At 44.0% G+C, this 21,319-nt stretch overlaps 1 long non-coding RNA gene across 3 annotated transcripts in view; it reads left to right on the top strand.

Annotated features, from left to right (window-relative positions):
- The window catches only part of LOC142563578 (uncharacterized), a 111,031-nt gene that overhangs the window by 79,193 nt on the left and 10,519 nt on the right, over positions 1–21,319 (top strand). The gene's annotated exons all lie outside the window — the stretch shown is intronic.

Raw genomic sequence — 21,319 nt, 5'->3', positions numbered from 1 at the left:
TCTTTTGTTTAGTTCCGTGCCGCAAAACGGAAGGGGCGGCCCCGCGTTGTGCGTTCCCGGGAGAGACGGGCAGCGTTTGACGAGCGGCGGCGAGAACTTACCTGCGAAGAGCCTCGCCATCGGCGCGCGAACCAGCCGTTAAACCACCCGAGACGAGGCAATTCGACAGCAACGAGAAGGTTGTCAAAAGCTAAGACAGCTGGAGGCAGAAGCAACGCAGTACCTTTACCTGTATGTTACAAAGCACACAGATTACGGTGCCACAGGACAAGTGCATGCTAAACAAGTTTCGCTTTCCCCGATTTTTTGGTTGGGGAAGGTTTGATCTTGTTTTTAAATGCTATGCTTGCGGGAGAATTTATGCAGAATTCCACGCTATCAAACGATGCCTTCTATGACACATGCATGTTATAAATAGAAATATGGGATGCATGGATGCATGGACTTACCTTATTGCACACAGGACAGAAATGATCAGATACGCTACCAGTTTCCTCTCTGCGGGCATCTCGTTTTTAGTAATTGCTGGTAGAAAAAGATATATTATTTAGTGATACTATGCTCATATCTTTATGTCATGCTCGTTTTTGTTACTATACCAAATTATGGTATTCTTAGGCGTCTTTGAATATTCTGAAGTAGGCACAAGGAAGTGCGAATTTGAATTGAACCATATTTCAGGATTATGCTTATGCGATCTCAAGTTCACAGGCAAGAAGATTGCTGGTTAGCTCGCGTCTCCGGCATGTCGTTTTTATAATTGTAACAGTTCCTTTCTTCATTCCAATGCTGCCTAATATCACCGTTCGGAGCTGTAAACGCTTTCTTGCTATTTAAGTAAACGGCAATTGTTGTTATTTAGCGAAGTAATAAAAGCTTGAAGCCGACGAACTTGGAGGAACGTCATGACGAGGCGCAGCGACTGACAAACCATTTTATGATGGGCTGGTCCCGTATCTGGTTGTATTTCTAAGTTAAGCTTCAACCAACCCACACGTGGCTACTATGCGGTGGTTCGAAAACACAAGCTACTCCCCACTTTACCTGTGCACCCATATACACATCTTACAGTAGAAGATGAGCCCCACTTGTATTGTCAATCTGATTGTCTCCCTCGTTTGTCATAGCCGGTGTTGTCGATGTGTCAGGTTTCTTTCAAGCTATATCAACTGAATATTTGTTAGTTTTTTTATCAATCGTCTAAAACTTACACATAGCTTTAATGGCGCGAACGTGCTTGATTTCTTATATTATGCATATTCATCTAAGTTATAGGAATCCTGAAAATAATGAGAATAACAGACTGCAGTGGCACCGACAGATGTTTGCATTTTTTCACCTTGAAAAAAACTCGAGGACTCCTTAGCAATTGGACGGCCGGAGCAAAACGTGCGACCACGTGCAACCTCTGATGCCATGATTAGAACATCCGGCTGGTGTGCTTGGGGAACGGTTTTATCTCGTCATGGGGCGCATAGCTCATTTAGCAGCATAAGTGGTTATGGGCTTATTCCAATAGCCGTTTCGGTTTGGCGATGTTGTCCGCCGCCTGTGTACGTCGCCACTATCGCTAGAAATGAGAAAAAAAAACCGCTTCCAGGCTGCATCGAACCCCAGGCAGAATATGCGGGAGTCAGTTACTATGCCAGTACTCCACGCCAGCGCTTTTTTTTCTTTATTGCATGGATTCATGAGTAGTATGATTCGAAAATTGTTACATTACGTTTGGACACACATACTGCACAGGCAGCGGTGGTTCTGTGGTAGAATACCCCACACCAACGCTTTCTAGCTGCTGTGCAAAAAGGTGGAGGACCCATTATGCTAGGCTATAGCATTCAAAGATCCATAACTGCCTCGCACGCTTGCCGGCGTATGTAAACGTAACGTTCACCGGCAAATGCTGGCAGCGAATGGTATGCTTGAAGGCTCGCTTTCTGGTAGGAACGCGGCCTCTTGCATGGGCCGCAATGCGGCGGAGGCGAGCGCCATCTGGAGGTGTTGCAAAGCAAAAAACCGGGTGCGCTGCTCCGTGGCCCCCTAGATATCCAGGCACCGTGGGCGGTCTGTGAATGGTAGGAACGCTGGAAATTGGCTGTCTTTGAGTTTTCGATGGAGAGAATTATATTTTCTCCTATAGCGAAATTACAATCCAACGCTATCATGCATGTATGCTGCGCAGAAGTCGTACTTCACGGTTTTTCTACACATTTTAGCTTGAGAAATTCAATTATTTCAGTAGCTTCCTTGCGCCACCTGGCAGACCGCGGTATGGGTTGTTCCCAAATCTTTTTGTCGCCACGACATGCGACGCAGGAATTTCTGCGACGCGGGGCGTTAACGCTATCGCGTTCGTTATAATGATTTCTACTGAACTACCATGACGACATCTTGATGACGGTATGACAACGAATGCATGGTGACAGCAGTGTGACAATAACGCAGTGACGACGATACAGTGACCACCATAGCTGGTGGAAAATCTGATGATAGCGAGAGTGCGTCTAAAATGGTATTAGAATGGCTGTATCGAAGCCTTTACAAATAGCATGGCGGGACGACGATGGCATGTCTCGGTAAACGAAGCTGTAGCGCCGCTGATGGCGCACCACAATGGCGTCAAGCCGATCCTCTAGCAATGGAGGCATGATAGGGGCTTTCAGAAGATGACGGTATGAAAAGGGTGGCAGTCACACGATTGAATAACTAGAGTATAATTGCAATACAATGAAGTAGAAAGATTGACATCAGTGAAACGACGAAGACAGTATGACGACGACGACATCACAACAAAGGGCTGACGTTACTGACGTGGTGGCGATGATAAAACGACAGCGTACGTCATCGCTACGACTACGACAGTTTGACGAGAGGGATGTAATGACAACGCCTTGACGAGAGTGGTGCAATAAAGCGGGAATGACAAGGATGCAGTATCCACGATCGCATCGAGAACGCCGACACATACCTAGTGGCCCAAACATATAAACAACTTGTAACAGTGGTTTCGAGTAGAAGGCGTGACGATGACACCATGACTGCAGTCCGATCGCATACCTAGAATGACGACGATGGGCGTGCCACAACGGCATCACTATGGCGGTGTGGCAACAAATGCATGACCACTGTAGCACGAGGATGGCGGTACGACAACCGCTTGATGAGCGTCGGATAGCAAAACTGGAATGACAACAATGCAACGACCACGACAAAACACACCCGTCACAGACAAGTAGGGTACTCGACAAGAGAGGCCCTCATCGAAATAACCGCATCGTGACCGGCAGTTTACCGCTATTCTTCACAAAAAGCCTTCAATGACGGCATTATACCAACGCTAAAATATTGCGCCAGCTTCCACGCTCCCTGTTTCCTTTGTGTGTTCGTATGTTTCCATATAATAATAATAATAATAATAATAATAATAATAAAAATAATAATAATAATAATAATATAGCGGAGAAACATTGATGCTAACAAGGAAGCTATAAACAAAATTAGGGACCGTGCACAAAGTAATTGCACGATACATTTTATACGCAACGTGAAAATAAAGGAACACAGAAAGATGGACTAGAGGCTAAACTGGTAATGCTGATTCTAATTCTGAATACCAAGAAAAAAATTAAGGCAGAAGGTATCTTGTATAGTTATCTATGTCATTGGAAGCATTTCTGAAACGATATTGCCACCGCAAATGTTTGCGAAGAGTGGCAACAATGGTGTGACCACGACTACATAACGACCATACAATAGCCACACTGGAGGGACGACGATGGCTTGATGATGATGGTGCTTTAATGAATACTGTAATATTACAATGTTCGGACGATGACTGCATGACAAACATTAGGAAACGACGCAGGAGTGACGACGATGGTATGAAGACGTTGTTGTTATTGGGAAGACGGGACGACATCGTATTACCGTTGCTGGAGTGATCTCGACGGTATTACAATGTTAAGACAATCACAGTGGCTTGATGACGATGGTATAACAAAATATTCACAAGCCTACGAGGTACACCGAGCACAGTCACAGCGTAGCATGGAGGAGCAGCTCCATAGGAGCTCCATTTTCGGCACCGCACACTGCCAAGTCTGACCAGCACAAGTTTCTGCTGGTCAGTAGTAGGCTTGATAGTTGTGAAAGGAAGCACGTTAGGCCCTGCAAAACTGTTAAAGGCTTTATTAAAGCCAATGATCAATATGTCCTTGATGAACTTTGGAAAAGGGTCGACAACTTAGCAAATAGTGATGCTACTACTGTGTGACATGCGTTTGTGACTTGCGTTAACTACTGTGTTGATGCCGTCGCGCCGACTAAACGTATTAAACCACAACGAAAAAACCCATGGATTGACAGAAAAATTATACATATAAAACGCAGATTAAAACACGTCAGAAAGCGCCGGAACAAAAACCCTGAAGTTATTCGCACCCTGCAAGTCCAGCTTTCAGACGCTTTGTCTTTTGTGCGACAAAATTATTTTTCTAATATTTGGCAAATTACATAAAAACCAATGCCGATAAATTTTGGTGGTACCTTGGCAGTGGAAACAGACATTTGCAAGAAATAAGGCAACGCGACATTGTGATCACCGATTCTCAGGAAATATCTAACGTAATGAATGAATATTTCTATTCTATTTTCACCCGCGCTGATAGAATCTTGGAGGCTTCGTCTTCTCTGTGCCAAGTTTCAGACTTCATGTCTTTTGAAGGCGTAGTTTCCTTATTGCTTAATGTTAAAGAAACATCTTCTGGGGGTCCGGATGGCATACCAAATTCTTCTCTTCACCGTTACACCGAGCCTGTTGCACACATCTTAACAGCTGTCTTTTCTTTATCTATGAGCACAGCAACATTACCTGATGACTGGCGTGTGGCTCGTGTCATTGCCGTCCACAAGAATGATGATCGCCTATGCATTAAAAACTATCGTCCCATTTCGTTGAGATCCACGTGCTGTGAAACACTAGAACACATCATCGCTCATTACATAATTAATTTTCATGAAAGTAACAACTTGCTCTCTCCATTTCAGCATGGCTTTCGAAAGAAACGGTCGACATGTACGCACCTTTTAACAACTCTTCACGAAATCACTCTAACGCTTGATTCTTCCGGACAAGTTGATCTTATCTTCCTTGATTTTAGTACGATGAGCAAAACATGAACAAGATGAATGCAGGAGCCAACATTTCGACAAGGGGACTTGTCTTCTTCAAGGCGTTCGACAAGGCTTGTCTTCTTTCAGTAAAGCGTTTGATCGCGTCCCTTATGGTGAACTTCTTGGAAACTTACTAAGCTTGGCCTTCCTACATTTATCATAAATTGGATAAGAGCATACCTTTCAAACTGTAGTCAGTTCGTTGAGGTTAAGGGCCATGCTTCTACCGCATTACCAGTTCCGTGCAGAGTACCTCAAGGAGGCGTACACGGCCCGATTCTTTCCTAATCTATGTTAATGATATAATTAACACCATTCATCCACACGTTAACATCAGATTGTTCGCAATGGTTGTCTTGTCTTTAAAGAGATTACTTGCCGTAATGATCAAGTTCAATTAAGCACTAACTTAGCCAGACTTAACGTATGGCGCACCACCTGGTCTATCACCCTAAACACTGACAAAACTGTCTTACTTTGTGTCACGAAGAAAAAGCAACCTATGGCATTTACATATTGCATCAATAGTACACGAATAAAAGAATTCTCTTAATATAAATACCGAGGCATAACGGGTACAAACACTCTATCGTGGTCGAAACACATTGCGAACGTTTGTGCATCCGCCTCTCGAAAGCTTGGCTTTCTGCGTCGTAAACTGAAAACAGCACCTTCCAATTTAAAACTACTAGCATACAGAACTTATATATTGCCAAAACTAGAATACCCCTGAATAGTATGGGACCCCTATTACATAAAGGATAAGCATAACCTTGAAATAGTTCAAAGGCAAGCAGTACGGTTCATTTTGAAAAAGTTTAGGTCCACTCATTCACCGCCACAACTAATGACCGAAAACGATATCCCTACCTTAGCACGAAGAACTGTGGCACGACTAAAATTTCTTTTCACGATGTACGACAAGTCGCTTGAATTTAATGTACGAACATACATTCAACCTTACCTGTCACGCGCGTCTCGACACCGTCAAGCTCATAACTTGCTCCCTTTTCACGAACGCCCTAACCTGTTTAAAAATCCATTCTTTCCTCGTAATGTTGTTCAGTGGAATGATCTACCCTCAGAAATTTTCTCTCCAGATAATTTTGAACAGGCACTACTCATGTATTTAGCACGGTAATAAGGAATGTTGTTTTTTTCCCCTCCTTTTTTATGTTATTTTTACTATCGTCTATGCAAGTGCATTTCGTTCTGACGTGACGGTTAGCAGAAACACCAACTTGTATTTTGAGATAACATTGACTACTCAAGTGCATTTTTTCTGATGGTGTGAATATCTTCCGTTACAATACAAAAAGGCGAACTTGTTCTTTTTTTTTCTTTTCCTGTTGCATATGTCTAGCAAAAGAGCACTCATCATTCTTGACATAAATGAGTGTTTGCAGAAATAGGCCCAGCTGCTTGGTCTGTATAGACTGCAGTATGTACAAATATATAAATAAATAAGTATGTTCGCATCGGTTTCACTAGAAGGATCTGAACTGTTCGCCCGGCGTCGACGGCAAGCTGCAGCTTGCGCTGTGGCTTGTCCTGCTCTGTGCACAGCGGCCTGCTTCGCCCGGTCTTGTTCGGTTGCAGCCAGGCGGGTAGCGCTACGATGTGCTTCTTCGGCAGTAGTTCGTACCTTGCGAGGAGGTGACATAACGTGTACCGAAGAGTAAACAAAGTATCCAGACTACATGGTGCAAATATCACGTCCCTTAACCCGTGGTACAGGAGGTTGCTATTGATGACGATGTTAATTATGGTTTATTGGCATCCCCTTCGAAACGCGGCGGAGAAAAAATAGCCACATAGCCTGGCTAGGTGGCTAGTGCTCGAGTTAACCAGGCGCCGCTACGCGCAGCATCTAACTGCTATATGCCGCTGCTACATGGTGGGACACCTGGTGAAATAAAACGGAACTGCAATGGAAAATTTGTACGTATCGACGCAACGCAGCGCGCATGTCACTTCGCCTGTCAAGCGCAACGATATGATGCTCATATTGATGATGATGATGATCAGAATGATGATGATGATGATTATGTAATCGCTTTCGTTTTGAAATGGCTTGGTCAAAGACCATCATCTAGACTGTTCAAATTATTGAGTAATGCCATACATGTTTTTTCATTACAACAATGATTATACACCCCTATAATCTCCCTCATCCTCCTCAAGACTTCCCTATCTACCTTATACTGCCGCGAAACATCGACGCTACGCGGCGCACATTTGACATCGCGTGTCTGCTCGCGCACTAGGACGTGTTAGGGTCATTCTTTCTCGGAATGCTAGAAAGCGCTGCAGTGGCTCATTGGAAGAGCAGCTGACCTATGTAGCCGACCCGGGCTCAATACCGGTGAGAACTGGGTATTCTTACAACGAAGCTGTGTATGCTGATCCTATTACGTGGGAATTCGCTTAACCTCTCATCATCAGCATTGGCTCGAGCGTCGTCGTCTTGCACAGCGCTACAGCGCGAGCGCACTTGTGCCAGTGCTCTCGCGTTCATCGTCGTGAACTTCTTCCCCTCGTAGCTCCGTTGCCGCTCATCATTCCAATGTAGAATTTCACATCTCTTCTGTAGCCTTAATTGGAAGGCCGCGTTTACGGGGGTATGAGCCATTGCTTTTAGGGGGGTATCACCAATTCAATGTCTTGCGTGAGGGACAGGTTTATATTTGAAGAAATTTACTTTTTAAGTATCGCAAAGGGGCTATGCCGGGTGGATGCTGCTAGCCACGCCACCTAGTAAGTTCGAGACATCGAAAGCCGGCGACAACGGCGGACTGCAGGCATACCGTGACTGGCGTCGTTCTCGCCGTCGCAGCCGAACGTGCGTGTAAAGTCAAGAAACGAACAAGACCTCAATGGTCAAAATTATTTAAGCAATCGTCAAAAGAATTGTAGCCCCGCATCTCCTGTGGTGGGCCTTGCGCACAATAAACCAAGCTTTGGATTAGTGGTTCCGTACATTCCATTCCAGATACCACCAGGGGGCGGCCATGAGTAGGGTGTTATTCTTAAGAAAAAGCTGCCTACTGCGAGCGACAGCGATGGTTGACTCATGAACTGGCTCTTCGTCGTAGGGAGATCGCGAGCTGCTAGCCACAGAAACATCGCGCCCAAATAACAAAAAAACACTTTGAGAGCCGGAAAAAAAAGCACTCCTAACGCGTGCTCACCACGCGAAGCACGCAAAAGCGAAAATGAGGGGAAATAATGGTGACACAACAGGTTTAAAATATAGAGTACTTGGGAAGTTTGACTAGCCTGGTGTAAAAATCGGTGTGACTATCACAACTTCGCTGTTCTGCCATCTTCACGAACTGGAAGGGCAGGCAATTTTTTTTCTCATTCCCTGCGATGGTTGCTACGGACACCGGGCATAAGCGGCAGCAGCGGTGTCGGTGGTGGACACCATCGCTAAACGAAACATGTATTCGAATGAGCCCATGACAGCTCACGCTCTAAAAGCACATCAGGACGACGTCACATCGCCACAATGGCATGATCGGCAAATGGATGACGAAGGTCGACGTCGGCATGTTGACAAAGGCGTGATGACAATGGGTTAACGACAGTGTACTCGCTACAACAAATTGACGACGACGAAACGACCAGGACGACGTGACGCTGACTGTGATGGCGACACAATGTGGACATTTGCATGACGACAGTATAATAATGACTACGGTATCATGTCGAAGGCCAGAAGACGACGTGATGACCACGACATCGAAAAGTAGCGACAGCAACAGGGTAAAAAGGGCGAAAGATGACGATGGTATGATTACCAAAGAATGATCAGGACATCTAGAAGGCAGTAAAATCACCACGACGGAATGGAGACGACAGCATGACAACGGCGGTATGGTACTGTTGGAGCTCAGGTCCGCGCTCACCAGTATCACCTGCTGCCAAGGGGTGCCCTGATTCACTCTATGCTGCCAGGCGCACTTTTTACCTCTCATAGTGAGCGTCATTAAATGCCTAACAGCTGTTCTAATTGACGCAGTAGTTCGGCGGAAATCCGCAAGGTGTAGAGAAGTAATTAATAAAGGGAAAAATCAGACATCCACCCGTTCGTAGCAATAGCTACAAAGGAAACCCATAGGGGTTCCTCGAAAAAAAAGCCTCACAGTTGAAGAAAAATTCGTCCTGGTCCGGGACATCCTGGACCAGGACGAATTTTTCTTCATCCTGGACCAGGACAAATTTTTCTTCAAATGTGAGGCTTTTCTTTCGAGGAACCCGTGTGGGTTTTCTTTGTACCAATTGCTACGAGCGGGTGGATGTCTCATTTTTCCCTTTAATAACTGTTCAAGGTTATCACCCAGCATAAGACCCCTACAATTAACGTAAGTTTCTCCAATGTTATCGCTGATTCTATCTCGTCTCTACACTTGGCCCTTCCTTGGTGTAATCAGGTACCGTGCGAGAAGATGACAGCTGTATACATTGTAGAATTTATTCGAGGACCAGCGATTACACTCGAAGGGTCATGGCGTCATCTATAAATAGCTCACATGTCTGTTCTGCGGATGAGAAAGGACAATTGACAAGTGTAATGCAGACCATCTAATGCATAAGGCCTACACTCTTGAAACTAATGTCGGTAAATACCTAGTAAACGTCCCCCTTTATAATTTCATTATGACTTTACTGCCTTAATACTAGTTTGGTACTATCCAGAGGCTATTAGAGCTCATATTTTCTTTTGTCACTAGTAATAAAAAACGTTTCCTTGTAGATTTTGTTTATATAACTGGTAAGCCACTTCTAATATGGCCTATTTTGCTTTGATTATGACAACCTAATCCAAAATTATAAATTTACTGTATTATCCTACAATGAGTTGAACTATCAATTATATACGACGTCGCAGAACACTTATAGGCAGACAGTAGGCCATAGAAATCTGAGTTTGAAACTGTTATTATTTACCTAAATACATAGGCGCTTACTCGTGCAACATGTCTTCCCCTAAACAAGGGCCATAAATTCTCTTCAACTTCCTCTTGTAGTGCATGTCATATAGTTGCTGCTGAGGAGTTTGAGAAACTCAACGTTCATCGCTATGTGGCGGAGGCTGCTTGCAAAGAGCAAATACGGTTGATAAAACTTTTGCCCCCGGTACGGATGAGAAATTATAATCAATTACACACCCACCAATTAAAAGGTTGTATGCACGATAACGTCGGCAAATAAATGGGAAGGATTGGATGCGCTGTCAAATATTCAATGGAAACTCTTACTGGAGTTACTTCACTGAAACATTAAAAAGTGTCGCAAATGAATTTAAAAATTCTTCGAAAACTAATTACTTTGGCATACCCGCTATTCGCCACGAAAAACCTTCGACAACTGAAGAAAAAGAAGCTCGACTGCACCGTTCTGTCCAAGACATACACAAAGATATAATGATGGCTAATTGAATAGTCTTGAAACGCGTAACCGCAGCTGTCGAGGTTCCTTCTGTTTGAAACGAGGCGTGTATTCGTTCATAGCGCAGCATCACCTTCTGTGTGAAGCAAATGCTTGAGTTTGCGATAACCAAGTAACGATCAATAGTAGCACTAACTTCATAATTAAACGATCGCATCCCGTGCGGTGTTAGAGAGCAGTCCCTTATCGGCAGAACAGTTATTTTTTTATTTTATAAGCATGTCGCTAAAAATGGGCCGCAGAAACCATAAGCCGCCTGCCCTAGCTCGACGCCTCAGCAGTACGAAAAATGCACTGGGTCTCTTGTTTTATCCCTAGGACGACTTGAAGGCCAAGGCCCAAGTGTCGATGCAATAAAGCCGGATACATGGCGCACACATCACCTGAATTCGCTTATACCACTCCCCTTAGCCATCTCGCTTGTTGCGCTGTCTTCTGAATTAATTCGCCTGCTCATCTCCTAATCTTATTGCCTTTAACCCGCCTGAGTCATCCTCCTTATTTGCTTCATCATCATTCCTAATTTGCTTCACCTGCCATCGTTATCGTGTATATTTCTTACTTGCTTGCTTGCCTTTTAGAGTAATTCATACCCACTAGGGGGATTGGCCAAGGAATCCTTACAAGCGTATCTGCCATTGATGATGATGTTAATAGTTTTTGTACCCTTTGAGACGTCACCGCGTTTTCGCTCAAGGACTTTGAATTTCGACTGAACGATGATACTCATAAGGGCTTTTGCCTTAATAAGGAGTGCAGCGATAGGTAGTTGTGACCGTGATTGGTAACAAACTAGCGCATACCTCTGAGTCAGTAGAAATGTCCTATATTTGTTAACTATAATGTACGCATCCTACTAAAGTTTGGTTGCTTCATTCATTGAATTACGAACTATTGAATTACTAACTTAGATCATATTAACATTCTGGCGGTTTCTGGCACATTTGTGACACCGATTCTTTAGTATATTCTCCTGATTTCTGTGTCATCATGAACAATAGGATGCTCTGAAGTTGCAGCTCTTTCCACTGTTAGACCTGACAGTATTATCGATTCTCATTAAGTTTTCATACAACTTCATCCAAATGTCTATATAATCGTGTAACTGCAGTTTTCCCTGTTGTTGGTGCCAACAAAGTAACTTACCTTTTCTTCTGATGTCGCAACTTCCTGACCTAGGTAGACGATGCTATTCGTCTCTAAAACAGTAGAAGCGAAGAATATGCTTATACTCAAAGCAAATTATTAAATTTCATCGGCAGTCCTAAAAAAATAGGGGGTATTTCTTTCCCGCACTCATTTATACTCACCGCCTGAAGATAAGCCAGATTTTTCTCGCCCCTGATTGGCTGTACGACTCTTGTAAACTATACTTATTATGAACTATACTCGACCTCTATAGCCTGGACTATTCAATATTCTTCAAGCTGCGCTTGAAGGTTGACCTTCTTCTATTAATGTTGTCGTGACATTGATGAGGAGATTATTTTTGAACTGCCGCCATGTACGCAGGCGGCCAAACGTCTGTCACACAGAGATATTCCTACTGCCACATATGACGCACTGAGCCGCTGCACTTTTGCTGGTTCACTAGCATTTATTCCTGCCAAGAAACCTTAAAAAATGACACGCCACTGATGCTAATCTCAGTCGATATGGTCTTGGGCTGCTAAGCACGAGGTGGGGGAACCGAATTCCGGCCATGGCTGCCGCATTTCGATGGGGGCGAAATGCGAAAGCACCCATGGCTTAGACTTGTTTGCACGTTAAAGAACCCCAGGTGGTGGTCCAAATTTCCGGAATTCCCCGTTACGGTGTACCTGATTATCAGATCGTGGTTTTGTAACGGAAAATACCGTAACATAATAACTTTTTTAAATGTTTCATTACTGGACAGATATAGTACAGGAAACACGGTTTTTGGGACGTAAATAGACCGCCTACAAATTCTAGACTGATCACCCGCGAACATTAAAGTTATCCTTGTGTCCAGCTACATTCAGCAGGGAACCTTATAGCGTCACGTCATAAGATACACTAATGAAATGAATTCAGAAACGCATGTCTCCCCAGATTCGATCCACGTCTTCAACTCGTCTTCCACCAAGGTTACAAAGAGCGAACACCTATTTATTCCGTATTTAAATGGCCGACAGCCTCACTTTCGACACCTGCGGCTGCAAGGAGACGAACGAGCACTTCCTATGCTCCTCTGTGACTGTCCCCGTTACAGTGTGTCAAGAAAAGTGATCGCGACGCGCTCAAAAAGCTGGACAATCGCCCCTTCACAGAAGAAAAAGATCTAGGATCTTTTCCTACTGTCCTTTTTCCACAAATTGTATCACAGCCACTCTTCCTTTGCTATATCCCGTCTCACGCCAGCGCATCGCATATTCCCACGCATTGACCACCAACTCAAAGTCGAACCCATCTTTGCTGGCACAAACCTCTTCTTTCATTCGCCGCTCGTTCTAGCCATCCGTCACTGGAATCTTCTGCCTGGCACCATTGCATCTGTCATTGATTACGAAGCGTTTGTAACCAGCCTGAAATGTCACCTTGAGCTGTAACCTTCATTCTTCCCCTCTCCTCACTTCTTACATGTGTGTATATATATAACGCTACTCTCTGTAACAATTGAATGTTTGTTGATTATTGGAGATATGTATCTTTATATTTGGTTTTTCTCTTCAACATGCTGTTAATGGTGAGCGACTTCTGTACACATCATGGTACTGCGTTGCTTTGTACTAACTGTTGTTCCCCCCCATGTAATGCCTGCTGGGCCTTTAGGGTATTTGAATAAATAAATAAATAAATAGGACATTGGTCCCGACGGGTTTCGGCACTGAGGGCTTTAACGGCTCCGTTCAAGTTTTTAGGTGCGGGTAAATTGTGCGACCGTCTTTGAATGTCATAGCGCGTAGCATCGCATTACTGTGTGATTTTTCCTCAATTTCTTTTCTTTCACCTTTTATTCCCTTTACTCCTTTCCTCGGCACAGGGTAGCCAACCGGTACTTACACTGGCTAACCTCCCTGTCTCTCCTCCTATTTTGTTTTCCTTTCCTGCCTCTCAATGATTCTACTAACATATCTTACACTCAAAATTTAGAATTGTACACGGGTTATTCTCGCATGTGTTTCTAATATAAATACAGCTGTATAACCGAAGGTATATTTAACGTGTATTTGCGGGATTTGTTCACATTTATAAAGGCTACCTATCTTCACTGATAAGTTTTCAAATCAAAATGTATTTCCTGTTTACTGCAAAATTCAAAATCAAATATATTGAGCCTTGACGTAGTGTTAGAGCCACATACCTGAGAGCGCGATTCTTTCAATGTTTGTTTTGGTTCAGAATTTAGCTCGAACCGCTATTTTAAAACATTGGGAACAGCATTACACAAATTTGCGGAACACGAACTAACCATACAGCGCACTTTTTCAATTACCTAAAATACAACCTTGCGAACGGTTTTTGCCCTTGAAATACATATTTCACATTTCAATGAATGCCCAAATACGCTCACCTGTCAAACTATGACCTAAGTGTATACTAAACAGCTTTTTATAAAGCCACCATGACACGAGATTTCTTTCAATACAAAGGTGTTTTCCTGGGCATATAATATTTCTTGAAACTTTTTTCAGCCTTACGTGCCAGTTGTTTTTTACAAGATGTGCATAGGCTTGGCAAACGTATTTTGCTGTTGATAACGGTAGTTTCAGCAGAATATATAGCAAATTTGGAGGCAGTCATGTTTGATTGCACTGCAGTTTTCTTAACGTCAGAAAGAGAATTTAATTCGAAATATTCGTAAAAATGCACCAGTCTTTCCCCTCTATGAAGAAAGACGAGTAGCGGAGATATGATGTATTTTACACCAATCGACACATCTATGTAGCTGAAATTATTATTATTATTATTATTATTATTATTATTATTATTATTATTATTATTATTATTATTATTATTATTATTATTATTATTATTATTATTATTATTATTATTATTATTATTGGAGCACACAGACAACGAACACATCTTCCTACTATGGAATAAAATTTTCTTGTTCTTTTATGGATTAGTGGTGTGTGCAAGTGCCGCTGCTTGGCAGACGGGAATTCTGCAATATTTACAACTTTTCTGCGAACTACCTAGGAATGAAAAGTAGATGTTACTCGGAGTAATGTTAGAGTCGTCTCAGTGGCTAATTGTCATGTATCTTGTTTTCGGCTAGCTTTGATAAAACAAGTTTCAGCTGTTTCCTCTAACCATACTCTATCCGTAGACGGCCGTGTATTGACAATAGACGGAAATTCTGTAATGTGTACAACTTCACCGTGAACAGTCTAATTATGACAAATAAATGAAAGTCGGCGTTATAATAAAGACGTCTTAGCGACTAATTTCCCTGTTTTTTTTTCAATATATCTACATTACACTGAGAGCTACGGAGCATCCGCAAGAAACTAGACAAATTTTCGCGACAGAGGGACGTCGAGCACCGCCAGAGACCAGCTATATACAACTTCGCTGTATAATTCACAGTTTATTCTCGCAATATCGAAACCGGGCACGCCGGGAGCGCAGAAGACGCCGCCTCGCTATCAAATCAGATGGAAACGCCCCGTGACCAAGACCACGACCAAGTTTTAAACTGAACATGGCTCAACGTATCAGGCTGTCAAACAGGTGCCAATCCTGCACGTTTTGGGAAGCAAACATCTGCTCCGATGTGTCGTTTCCCTATTTGGACTAACGCGCCATCATTCATAGTTTCAGTCCACATTTCGTCACCAGGCCTTTCCCTCTGACGAAGCAGCCAGGCGTGCTCGGTATCCATAACTTCTAGGTTGGACTTTGAAATTCAATAAACAATATTTGAAATTATGTGCGATTTTCAAAAATGAAAAATTGGGTTCCACTACTCTGTGCCTGCCTGGAAATTTTCCATACACACAAGTGCCCTCACGGTTCTACTAAAGTACTAGAGGAAGAGGAAATGGAGGAGGAGGCAACATTGACAGCATGATGCGGAAAGTGGAGGAGGAGCGGAGGTGAAACGGCCTGGCCTGCGCATGCGCCGAGTTGCCGTCGGACAAGGCATAGGCGGTCACTTGGGCGATCGCATCTGCGGCGGGTTAGAAGTGCCAAATTTTGTCGGATATGGCCTAACGCTTGTCCGGTGTTTCCTGTATCGAAAGCAGCTGGATATATGTAATGTGTCTGGCAAGCTTCAACGTCGGGCGGATCTCTGTCTGGCGCCCGATTGTCTTGAATTTCGAGGATGCGGGGCTCGGAACACTGAAGGGGATCGTAACTGTGCGCCTTGTTGCAAGCTTTGTGGCGCCCGACACCTGAGGGCGGATAAACAATGCAGACAGTGGTACCAGCTTTCCTACGTCGTACGTGTTCGACGACAGCAGAGACCCAGGGCCGAGCTTGTGGCGGAACAGGGGGCAGCTGGCGAGCGCCCCTCAACCCTTTTAGTGGCGCTAGCGCTCTAGCAGCCGTTCAAGGTCGAGACCGCGGTTGTCGTCTGCAACTCCAACCACCAGCCGCCACTCCGTTTCTAAGGAGGCACGGGTGATGTTTCCTACAGCTGGTGGAGGTGGCGTTGGAGCTGGAGGCCAGATTACCAGGACTTACAAGGACAAGGGCGGCATCAGCACCGGCCGAGTGTGAGCAGCGCCAGGAGCATGTGAAAGGCAATAGGGATAAGGATAGGATTGTGCGATTGGAGAGGGAGAATCACAGCTTAAAAGCCGCCCTTGACGGCCTTATCATAGACCGCTTGACCTATGAGCGGCTTGCTGTCCGCTAACAGCGGTAGTTTAGGACAGGCCAGCCAACATGATGACTCGGTTGAGGTAACGATCTCTGCGGAGGTTGCAGAAGAGAACATGGCTGGCGCGCAGGCGCGGACTATGAAAAAGAGGACCTTATCATCAATGTTGCGGACTAAGTACAAGGTCGGTTCCAAACTTAAGGTAATCATGGCGACGTTGCAAGAAAGCGTAAGTCAGATAATTAGTAGACTACAGAGGAGAGAAGAGTGGGAAAATATCACGTATCACAGATTAGGCAAAACTTAAATATATCTAAAAAACGGCGGTCACTGTTACGGAGCGGGAGTGCTTTCAGCCGCTAGCCCAGCAGCGCAAGTCGCCGAGTGGGCGTAAGCTCAAAACAAGTTCACCGAACTTACATTGTCAAGATGACTCGGAGGAATGCTCCATTTAGTAGGTGGCAATGTAATTCTAAGAGGTTCAATCATAAGAATGCGTCCCTGCAGCAGTGTGTTAGAACGCATGGTATGAAACCTCAGGTTAACCTGGTACAGAAAACTCTAACATCTTACGTGACCTTAACATGTTTCAAAGCGGAGGTGAACGATAATAAGTACAACAAAGGACTCGGAACTCTCACTATTAGAAGGTTGGCATATATTAGACATATCTTCACATGGCAGATCGCAAAATTGAATATAGTATGCTGGAGGTAATTTTAGGTGGGCCAAGGGCACCTCTGAGAAGCGTTTATCTGCTTAACCTGTAGAGTAGCCCCTGGTACACGAAGCGGAGTTTCAAATCTCTCTTGACCAAGGTGGCCCATCTGGCTGAGGATGCACCGTTGCTTATTGCAGGCGACCTTATGTTATCGTATGATGTGCGGAAGTGTGTTCAGAGCACTATTAGGGGGGAGAAACTGTGACAGCAGGCACTAGACTTGAATTTAACTGTGATTACAGACCCTTCGTATCCCGCCAGATGCGGCGCATCGACATGTGAAGGCACGACATCTCATATCACTCTTGTTCCTGGGCTGGTGGATTCGTCCTGCTCCAATTCTAATATAGATTTTGGTAGCGATCATTACCAACTTTTGATTACTTTGGTAGCTGCTAATAAAAAGGAGGCACATTCAGGATGGCTGACTGGGATGCATTTAAAAACGAACAGCGCGGAGAGTCAAATATGAGGGAAGTGAGTTGGCCTTGGAACAGTGGACTAGTCAGCTTAAAGGTGACGCTGAGGCGACCACCAAAGATGTAAAAACCAATGTTGACACCGAGCAAATGGATAGTCGCCTGGAGCATTAGTCGAAAGCGAAGCAGTCAATGTTAGCAAGATGGATAGGTCAGAGGTTGAATAGAAAGCTTAGAAAGCGTATAGCAATGGTTAATTGGGAAATTGAACACTAGTGTCAGGTACTGTGCAAGCAGCAACGGGATGAAGTATGTAATTTTATTGATGGTAGCATTAAAAGGGGAGGCACCTGGACTTAGCTCAGGCATTTCCTAGAAGAGACAAATACCAAATCTAATCAGAGGACATTTACACGTAACTAGTTCATCACGTGTGTCGGGGGTCCACAAAGGAGTTGCCGAAGGATTTGGCTTACAGATATTTTTTGTTGGAGACCTGGCACGGTACACCTGACGCGATTTTGAGATGTAGTTGGAATGAGAATAAAGTTATGAACTAGGAATTCGCTTAATGTGACATAAAAGTCATGCTGCAGGATTTTAATAGTCCATCGGCATCACGGCAATAGGCCTGACGAATAAAAAATTACGGAATTTAGGCGAGGGCCTTATTGAGTTCCTTACGCGGGAGATCAACAGCCGATGGAAGGAAGGCTCTTTTTCTGAAGTGTAGAGACTTGCAACTACTGTTCTGATACCCAAACCTGGAAATCCAAACCCAAACCCATACCATAGGATTTGAAAATCTCAGCACATTTCTGCGACATGTTTCGAGAATGTCGCGGAGCATGTCACTTTAAAAATACTAACGTGCTGATGTTGAGGGCAAAGGGGTATTTCTACACTCGATGATAGGATTTCTGCCTGGCCTCTCCACTTAAGATGCTATGATAAGCATTAAGAATCAGCTCCTTGACTGTCGGATAAGGCATAGCAAGGTCCTACTTGCAATTGATGCGGAAAAAAAATATTTAGTATGATAGCGTCTAACTGATGGGATGCGATATACTTGGCTAAACTGCTAAGATAATGGTCAAGAAGAAATTCAGCAATATTTGAAATTAAGATGTCCAAAAGTTTAAAGTAAGCAGTTAAAATTCTTCACATAATGAAATCAGTGAGAAGAAAACTAGCAAACGATAAGGCAAGATGAATCCCGCGAAATATAAGGGCCATTTCATCAGCAATCTCCATGAGATAGTAAAACCGGTAGAAGAATGCTATCTGACCAGAGCAGCCATGAGGCCTCCACCGGATGTGGTGATGAACTGAAATGGCATGAGAAAATGATACTGGCGAAAACATAAGACTCTTTCTCACTCGCCTTTGCACTTGGAGGTGTGTTTTTGTAAGCCCTTGTTTGGTTGTATTAGGCTGCTAGGAAAGAGTCGTAATGCTGTCGCAGAGTAGCTGCAAGAGGCATACACTACTCGCAAGAATGGTGACACGTGTATAAGAACTACGTTTGCTTATATTATGGTAACTGAACTCAAATGAGTCAACATTTTCTGGGTGCGTTATTTCGTTGAGGAGAGCCTTCGCTGTGCATATGTTTTCGTTATATCGTGATTTTTACACAACATATGCGGAAAGGCATTGACAATCCCACGACAGCCGATGACCACAGCTGCGAGCGTTTAAATGGGGGAAGGAATGCGAACATACTTGGCACTGCCGTAAAAGACGATACTCAACTTCGTCTTAGGTAACACAGTGCAAAAGTTACATTTAGAATAACAAAATAAACAAGGCGAAATGCACTGGATTCGCAACTCATAGGTATATTCCAATGGAAAAAATGCTTTGTACAGAATCAAATCGCGCGAGGTCTAGGAAAACTAAACAAAAACAAGAACAAGCGGGATACCATTTACGGACGCGGCTCACACAGTTCGGACGTCAAGAATAGGCAGAAAAAGATCACGCCTCTTGCTTCAAATAGATGTCTAGAAAGTGCAGTCCGTTATTGTGGTAATCTCAACAAAATGTGACTGACGCGCAAATGTTTTGCCATACGTTGGCAGTATGAGTGAACACTCTCTTACACTAACTCAGCTTTATTTCTTTCAGTCTTCGTATTCACTCACCTTCATACTCGCAGCAATGGGGGTAATAGCGCTAGAAGACACGGACAGGCGCGAGACACCATGACGAGAACTATCTTTTAGATTAGTGTTTATTTTCAGAAAACCACCATATTTCTAGGACCGAACACCGAAACGGCCCAATCACCGTACATGAAAAGTGGCCGTACATTTACTTGCAGTAAGGGCAACTACACTGGAACTGATGCAGTTATCAGTGACCCTAGCTATCAAACAAACTAGAACAACTTCTCGCTCAACTTTATCTACATTTCTGTAGGAAACAGCACTTCTTAGAGAAGGGTTTACAGCGACACTCAACGCAATGTACAGAAACGTGATTATCGCATTATCGATAAAATGTTAAATAATGTTCTATGAACCTGTCGTTCAGGCATCCTCCAGACTGCCCAATATAAACCTTCCCGCACGATAACAAAATGCGATACACAGGCTTCTTTACGTATGACACAAAAGAGGGCCGATGATTCTGTATACAACCTGCTCGTTTTTTGGCAAACGGGCTTTTGGCACTGTATAAAATGAGCAGTTTCTGCGGAGTGGAAAATACTACGTCTACTCTAACCTTTCGTGCAAGTTTCTTTAGTGCGTGGGATACGTTGTGGAAATGCGGCTCAACGACCTTTTCATGTTGTCACAACTGCGCATGCGCGTGCCATTCTGTTTCTTTACCTATTTAACGCACTTTGGCCTACTCAAACAAGTACATCGCCAAGATAACCTGCGCCCGAAAGACGCTCTTTTTGTATGCCAAAGCTTCTAGACATCTTAAGGAGCCTTGATTTCCGGAGCGCCATGTCAAGAAAAGGTTAGCGATTGCTAACGTCCACTCTAACTCAGCGGCTCTCGCTCTCGGTCTTTGCCACGTGCACTCATCGGCGCTCAATCACTTTCTGACTTATTCATTCTTCTTAATTCCTCACCTTCATACTTGCCGCAATCGCGATCGCCGCGCTGACAGACACGGACAAGAGCGAGACAACAAGACGGGCGCTAACTTTCAACTGAGTATTTACTTTCAGAAAACCACCGTATTTGTAGGACCCCACACTGAAACGGCCCAATCACCGCACATAAAACCAGCCGCTTGCGGGGACGCGAATGAATTTGTAGTCTGGGCAAGTAAAATGTAACTGATGCAGTTATCCCTGACCCTTGCTGTCAAACAAGTTTCAACAACTTCTAGAGTAACTATATCCCCATTTTTACACACAACAAAGCACTTCTTAAACAAGAGTTTACAACCACAGGCACCACAACGTCCACACACATGACAATCCCCATAGCGGTTCAATTTTTCGGTATGTTCTCGTAATCTATCGTTCAGGCATTTTCTAGCCCGCCAATATAAAGCTTCCAACAGGATAACGGAAGGCGGCACACAAAATTATTTGAGCATGATGCAAGAGGGAGGCCAATGATTCTTTTTACAACCTGTGCGTTTTTTTTTTGCAAACGGGTCTATGGCACCGCATTAACTGAGCAATTTCAGGGAAGCGGAAATACTACTACTTTAACCTTTCACCCAAGTTTACTTAGAGAGTGGGATACGTTGGGTGCAAACAACTGCGCATGCGCGCGCCATTCTGCT

The sequence above is a fragment of the Dermacentor variabilis genome, chromosome 11 (assembly GCF_050947875.1).
Source record: "Dermacentor variabilis isolate Ectoservices chromosome 11, ASM5094787v1, whole genome shotgun sequence".
In the NCBI taxonomy this organism is placed as follows: Eukaryota; Metazoa; Arthropoda; class Arachnida; order Ixodida; family Ixodidae; genus Dermacentor; species Dermacentor variabilis.
Note: the sequence above shows the minus strand (reverse complement) of the source record. Positions and strands in the feature narration are given on the sequence as shown.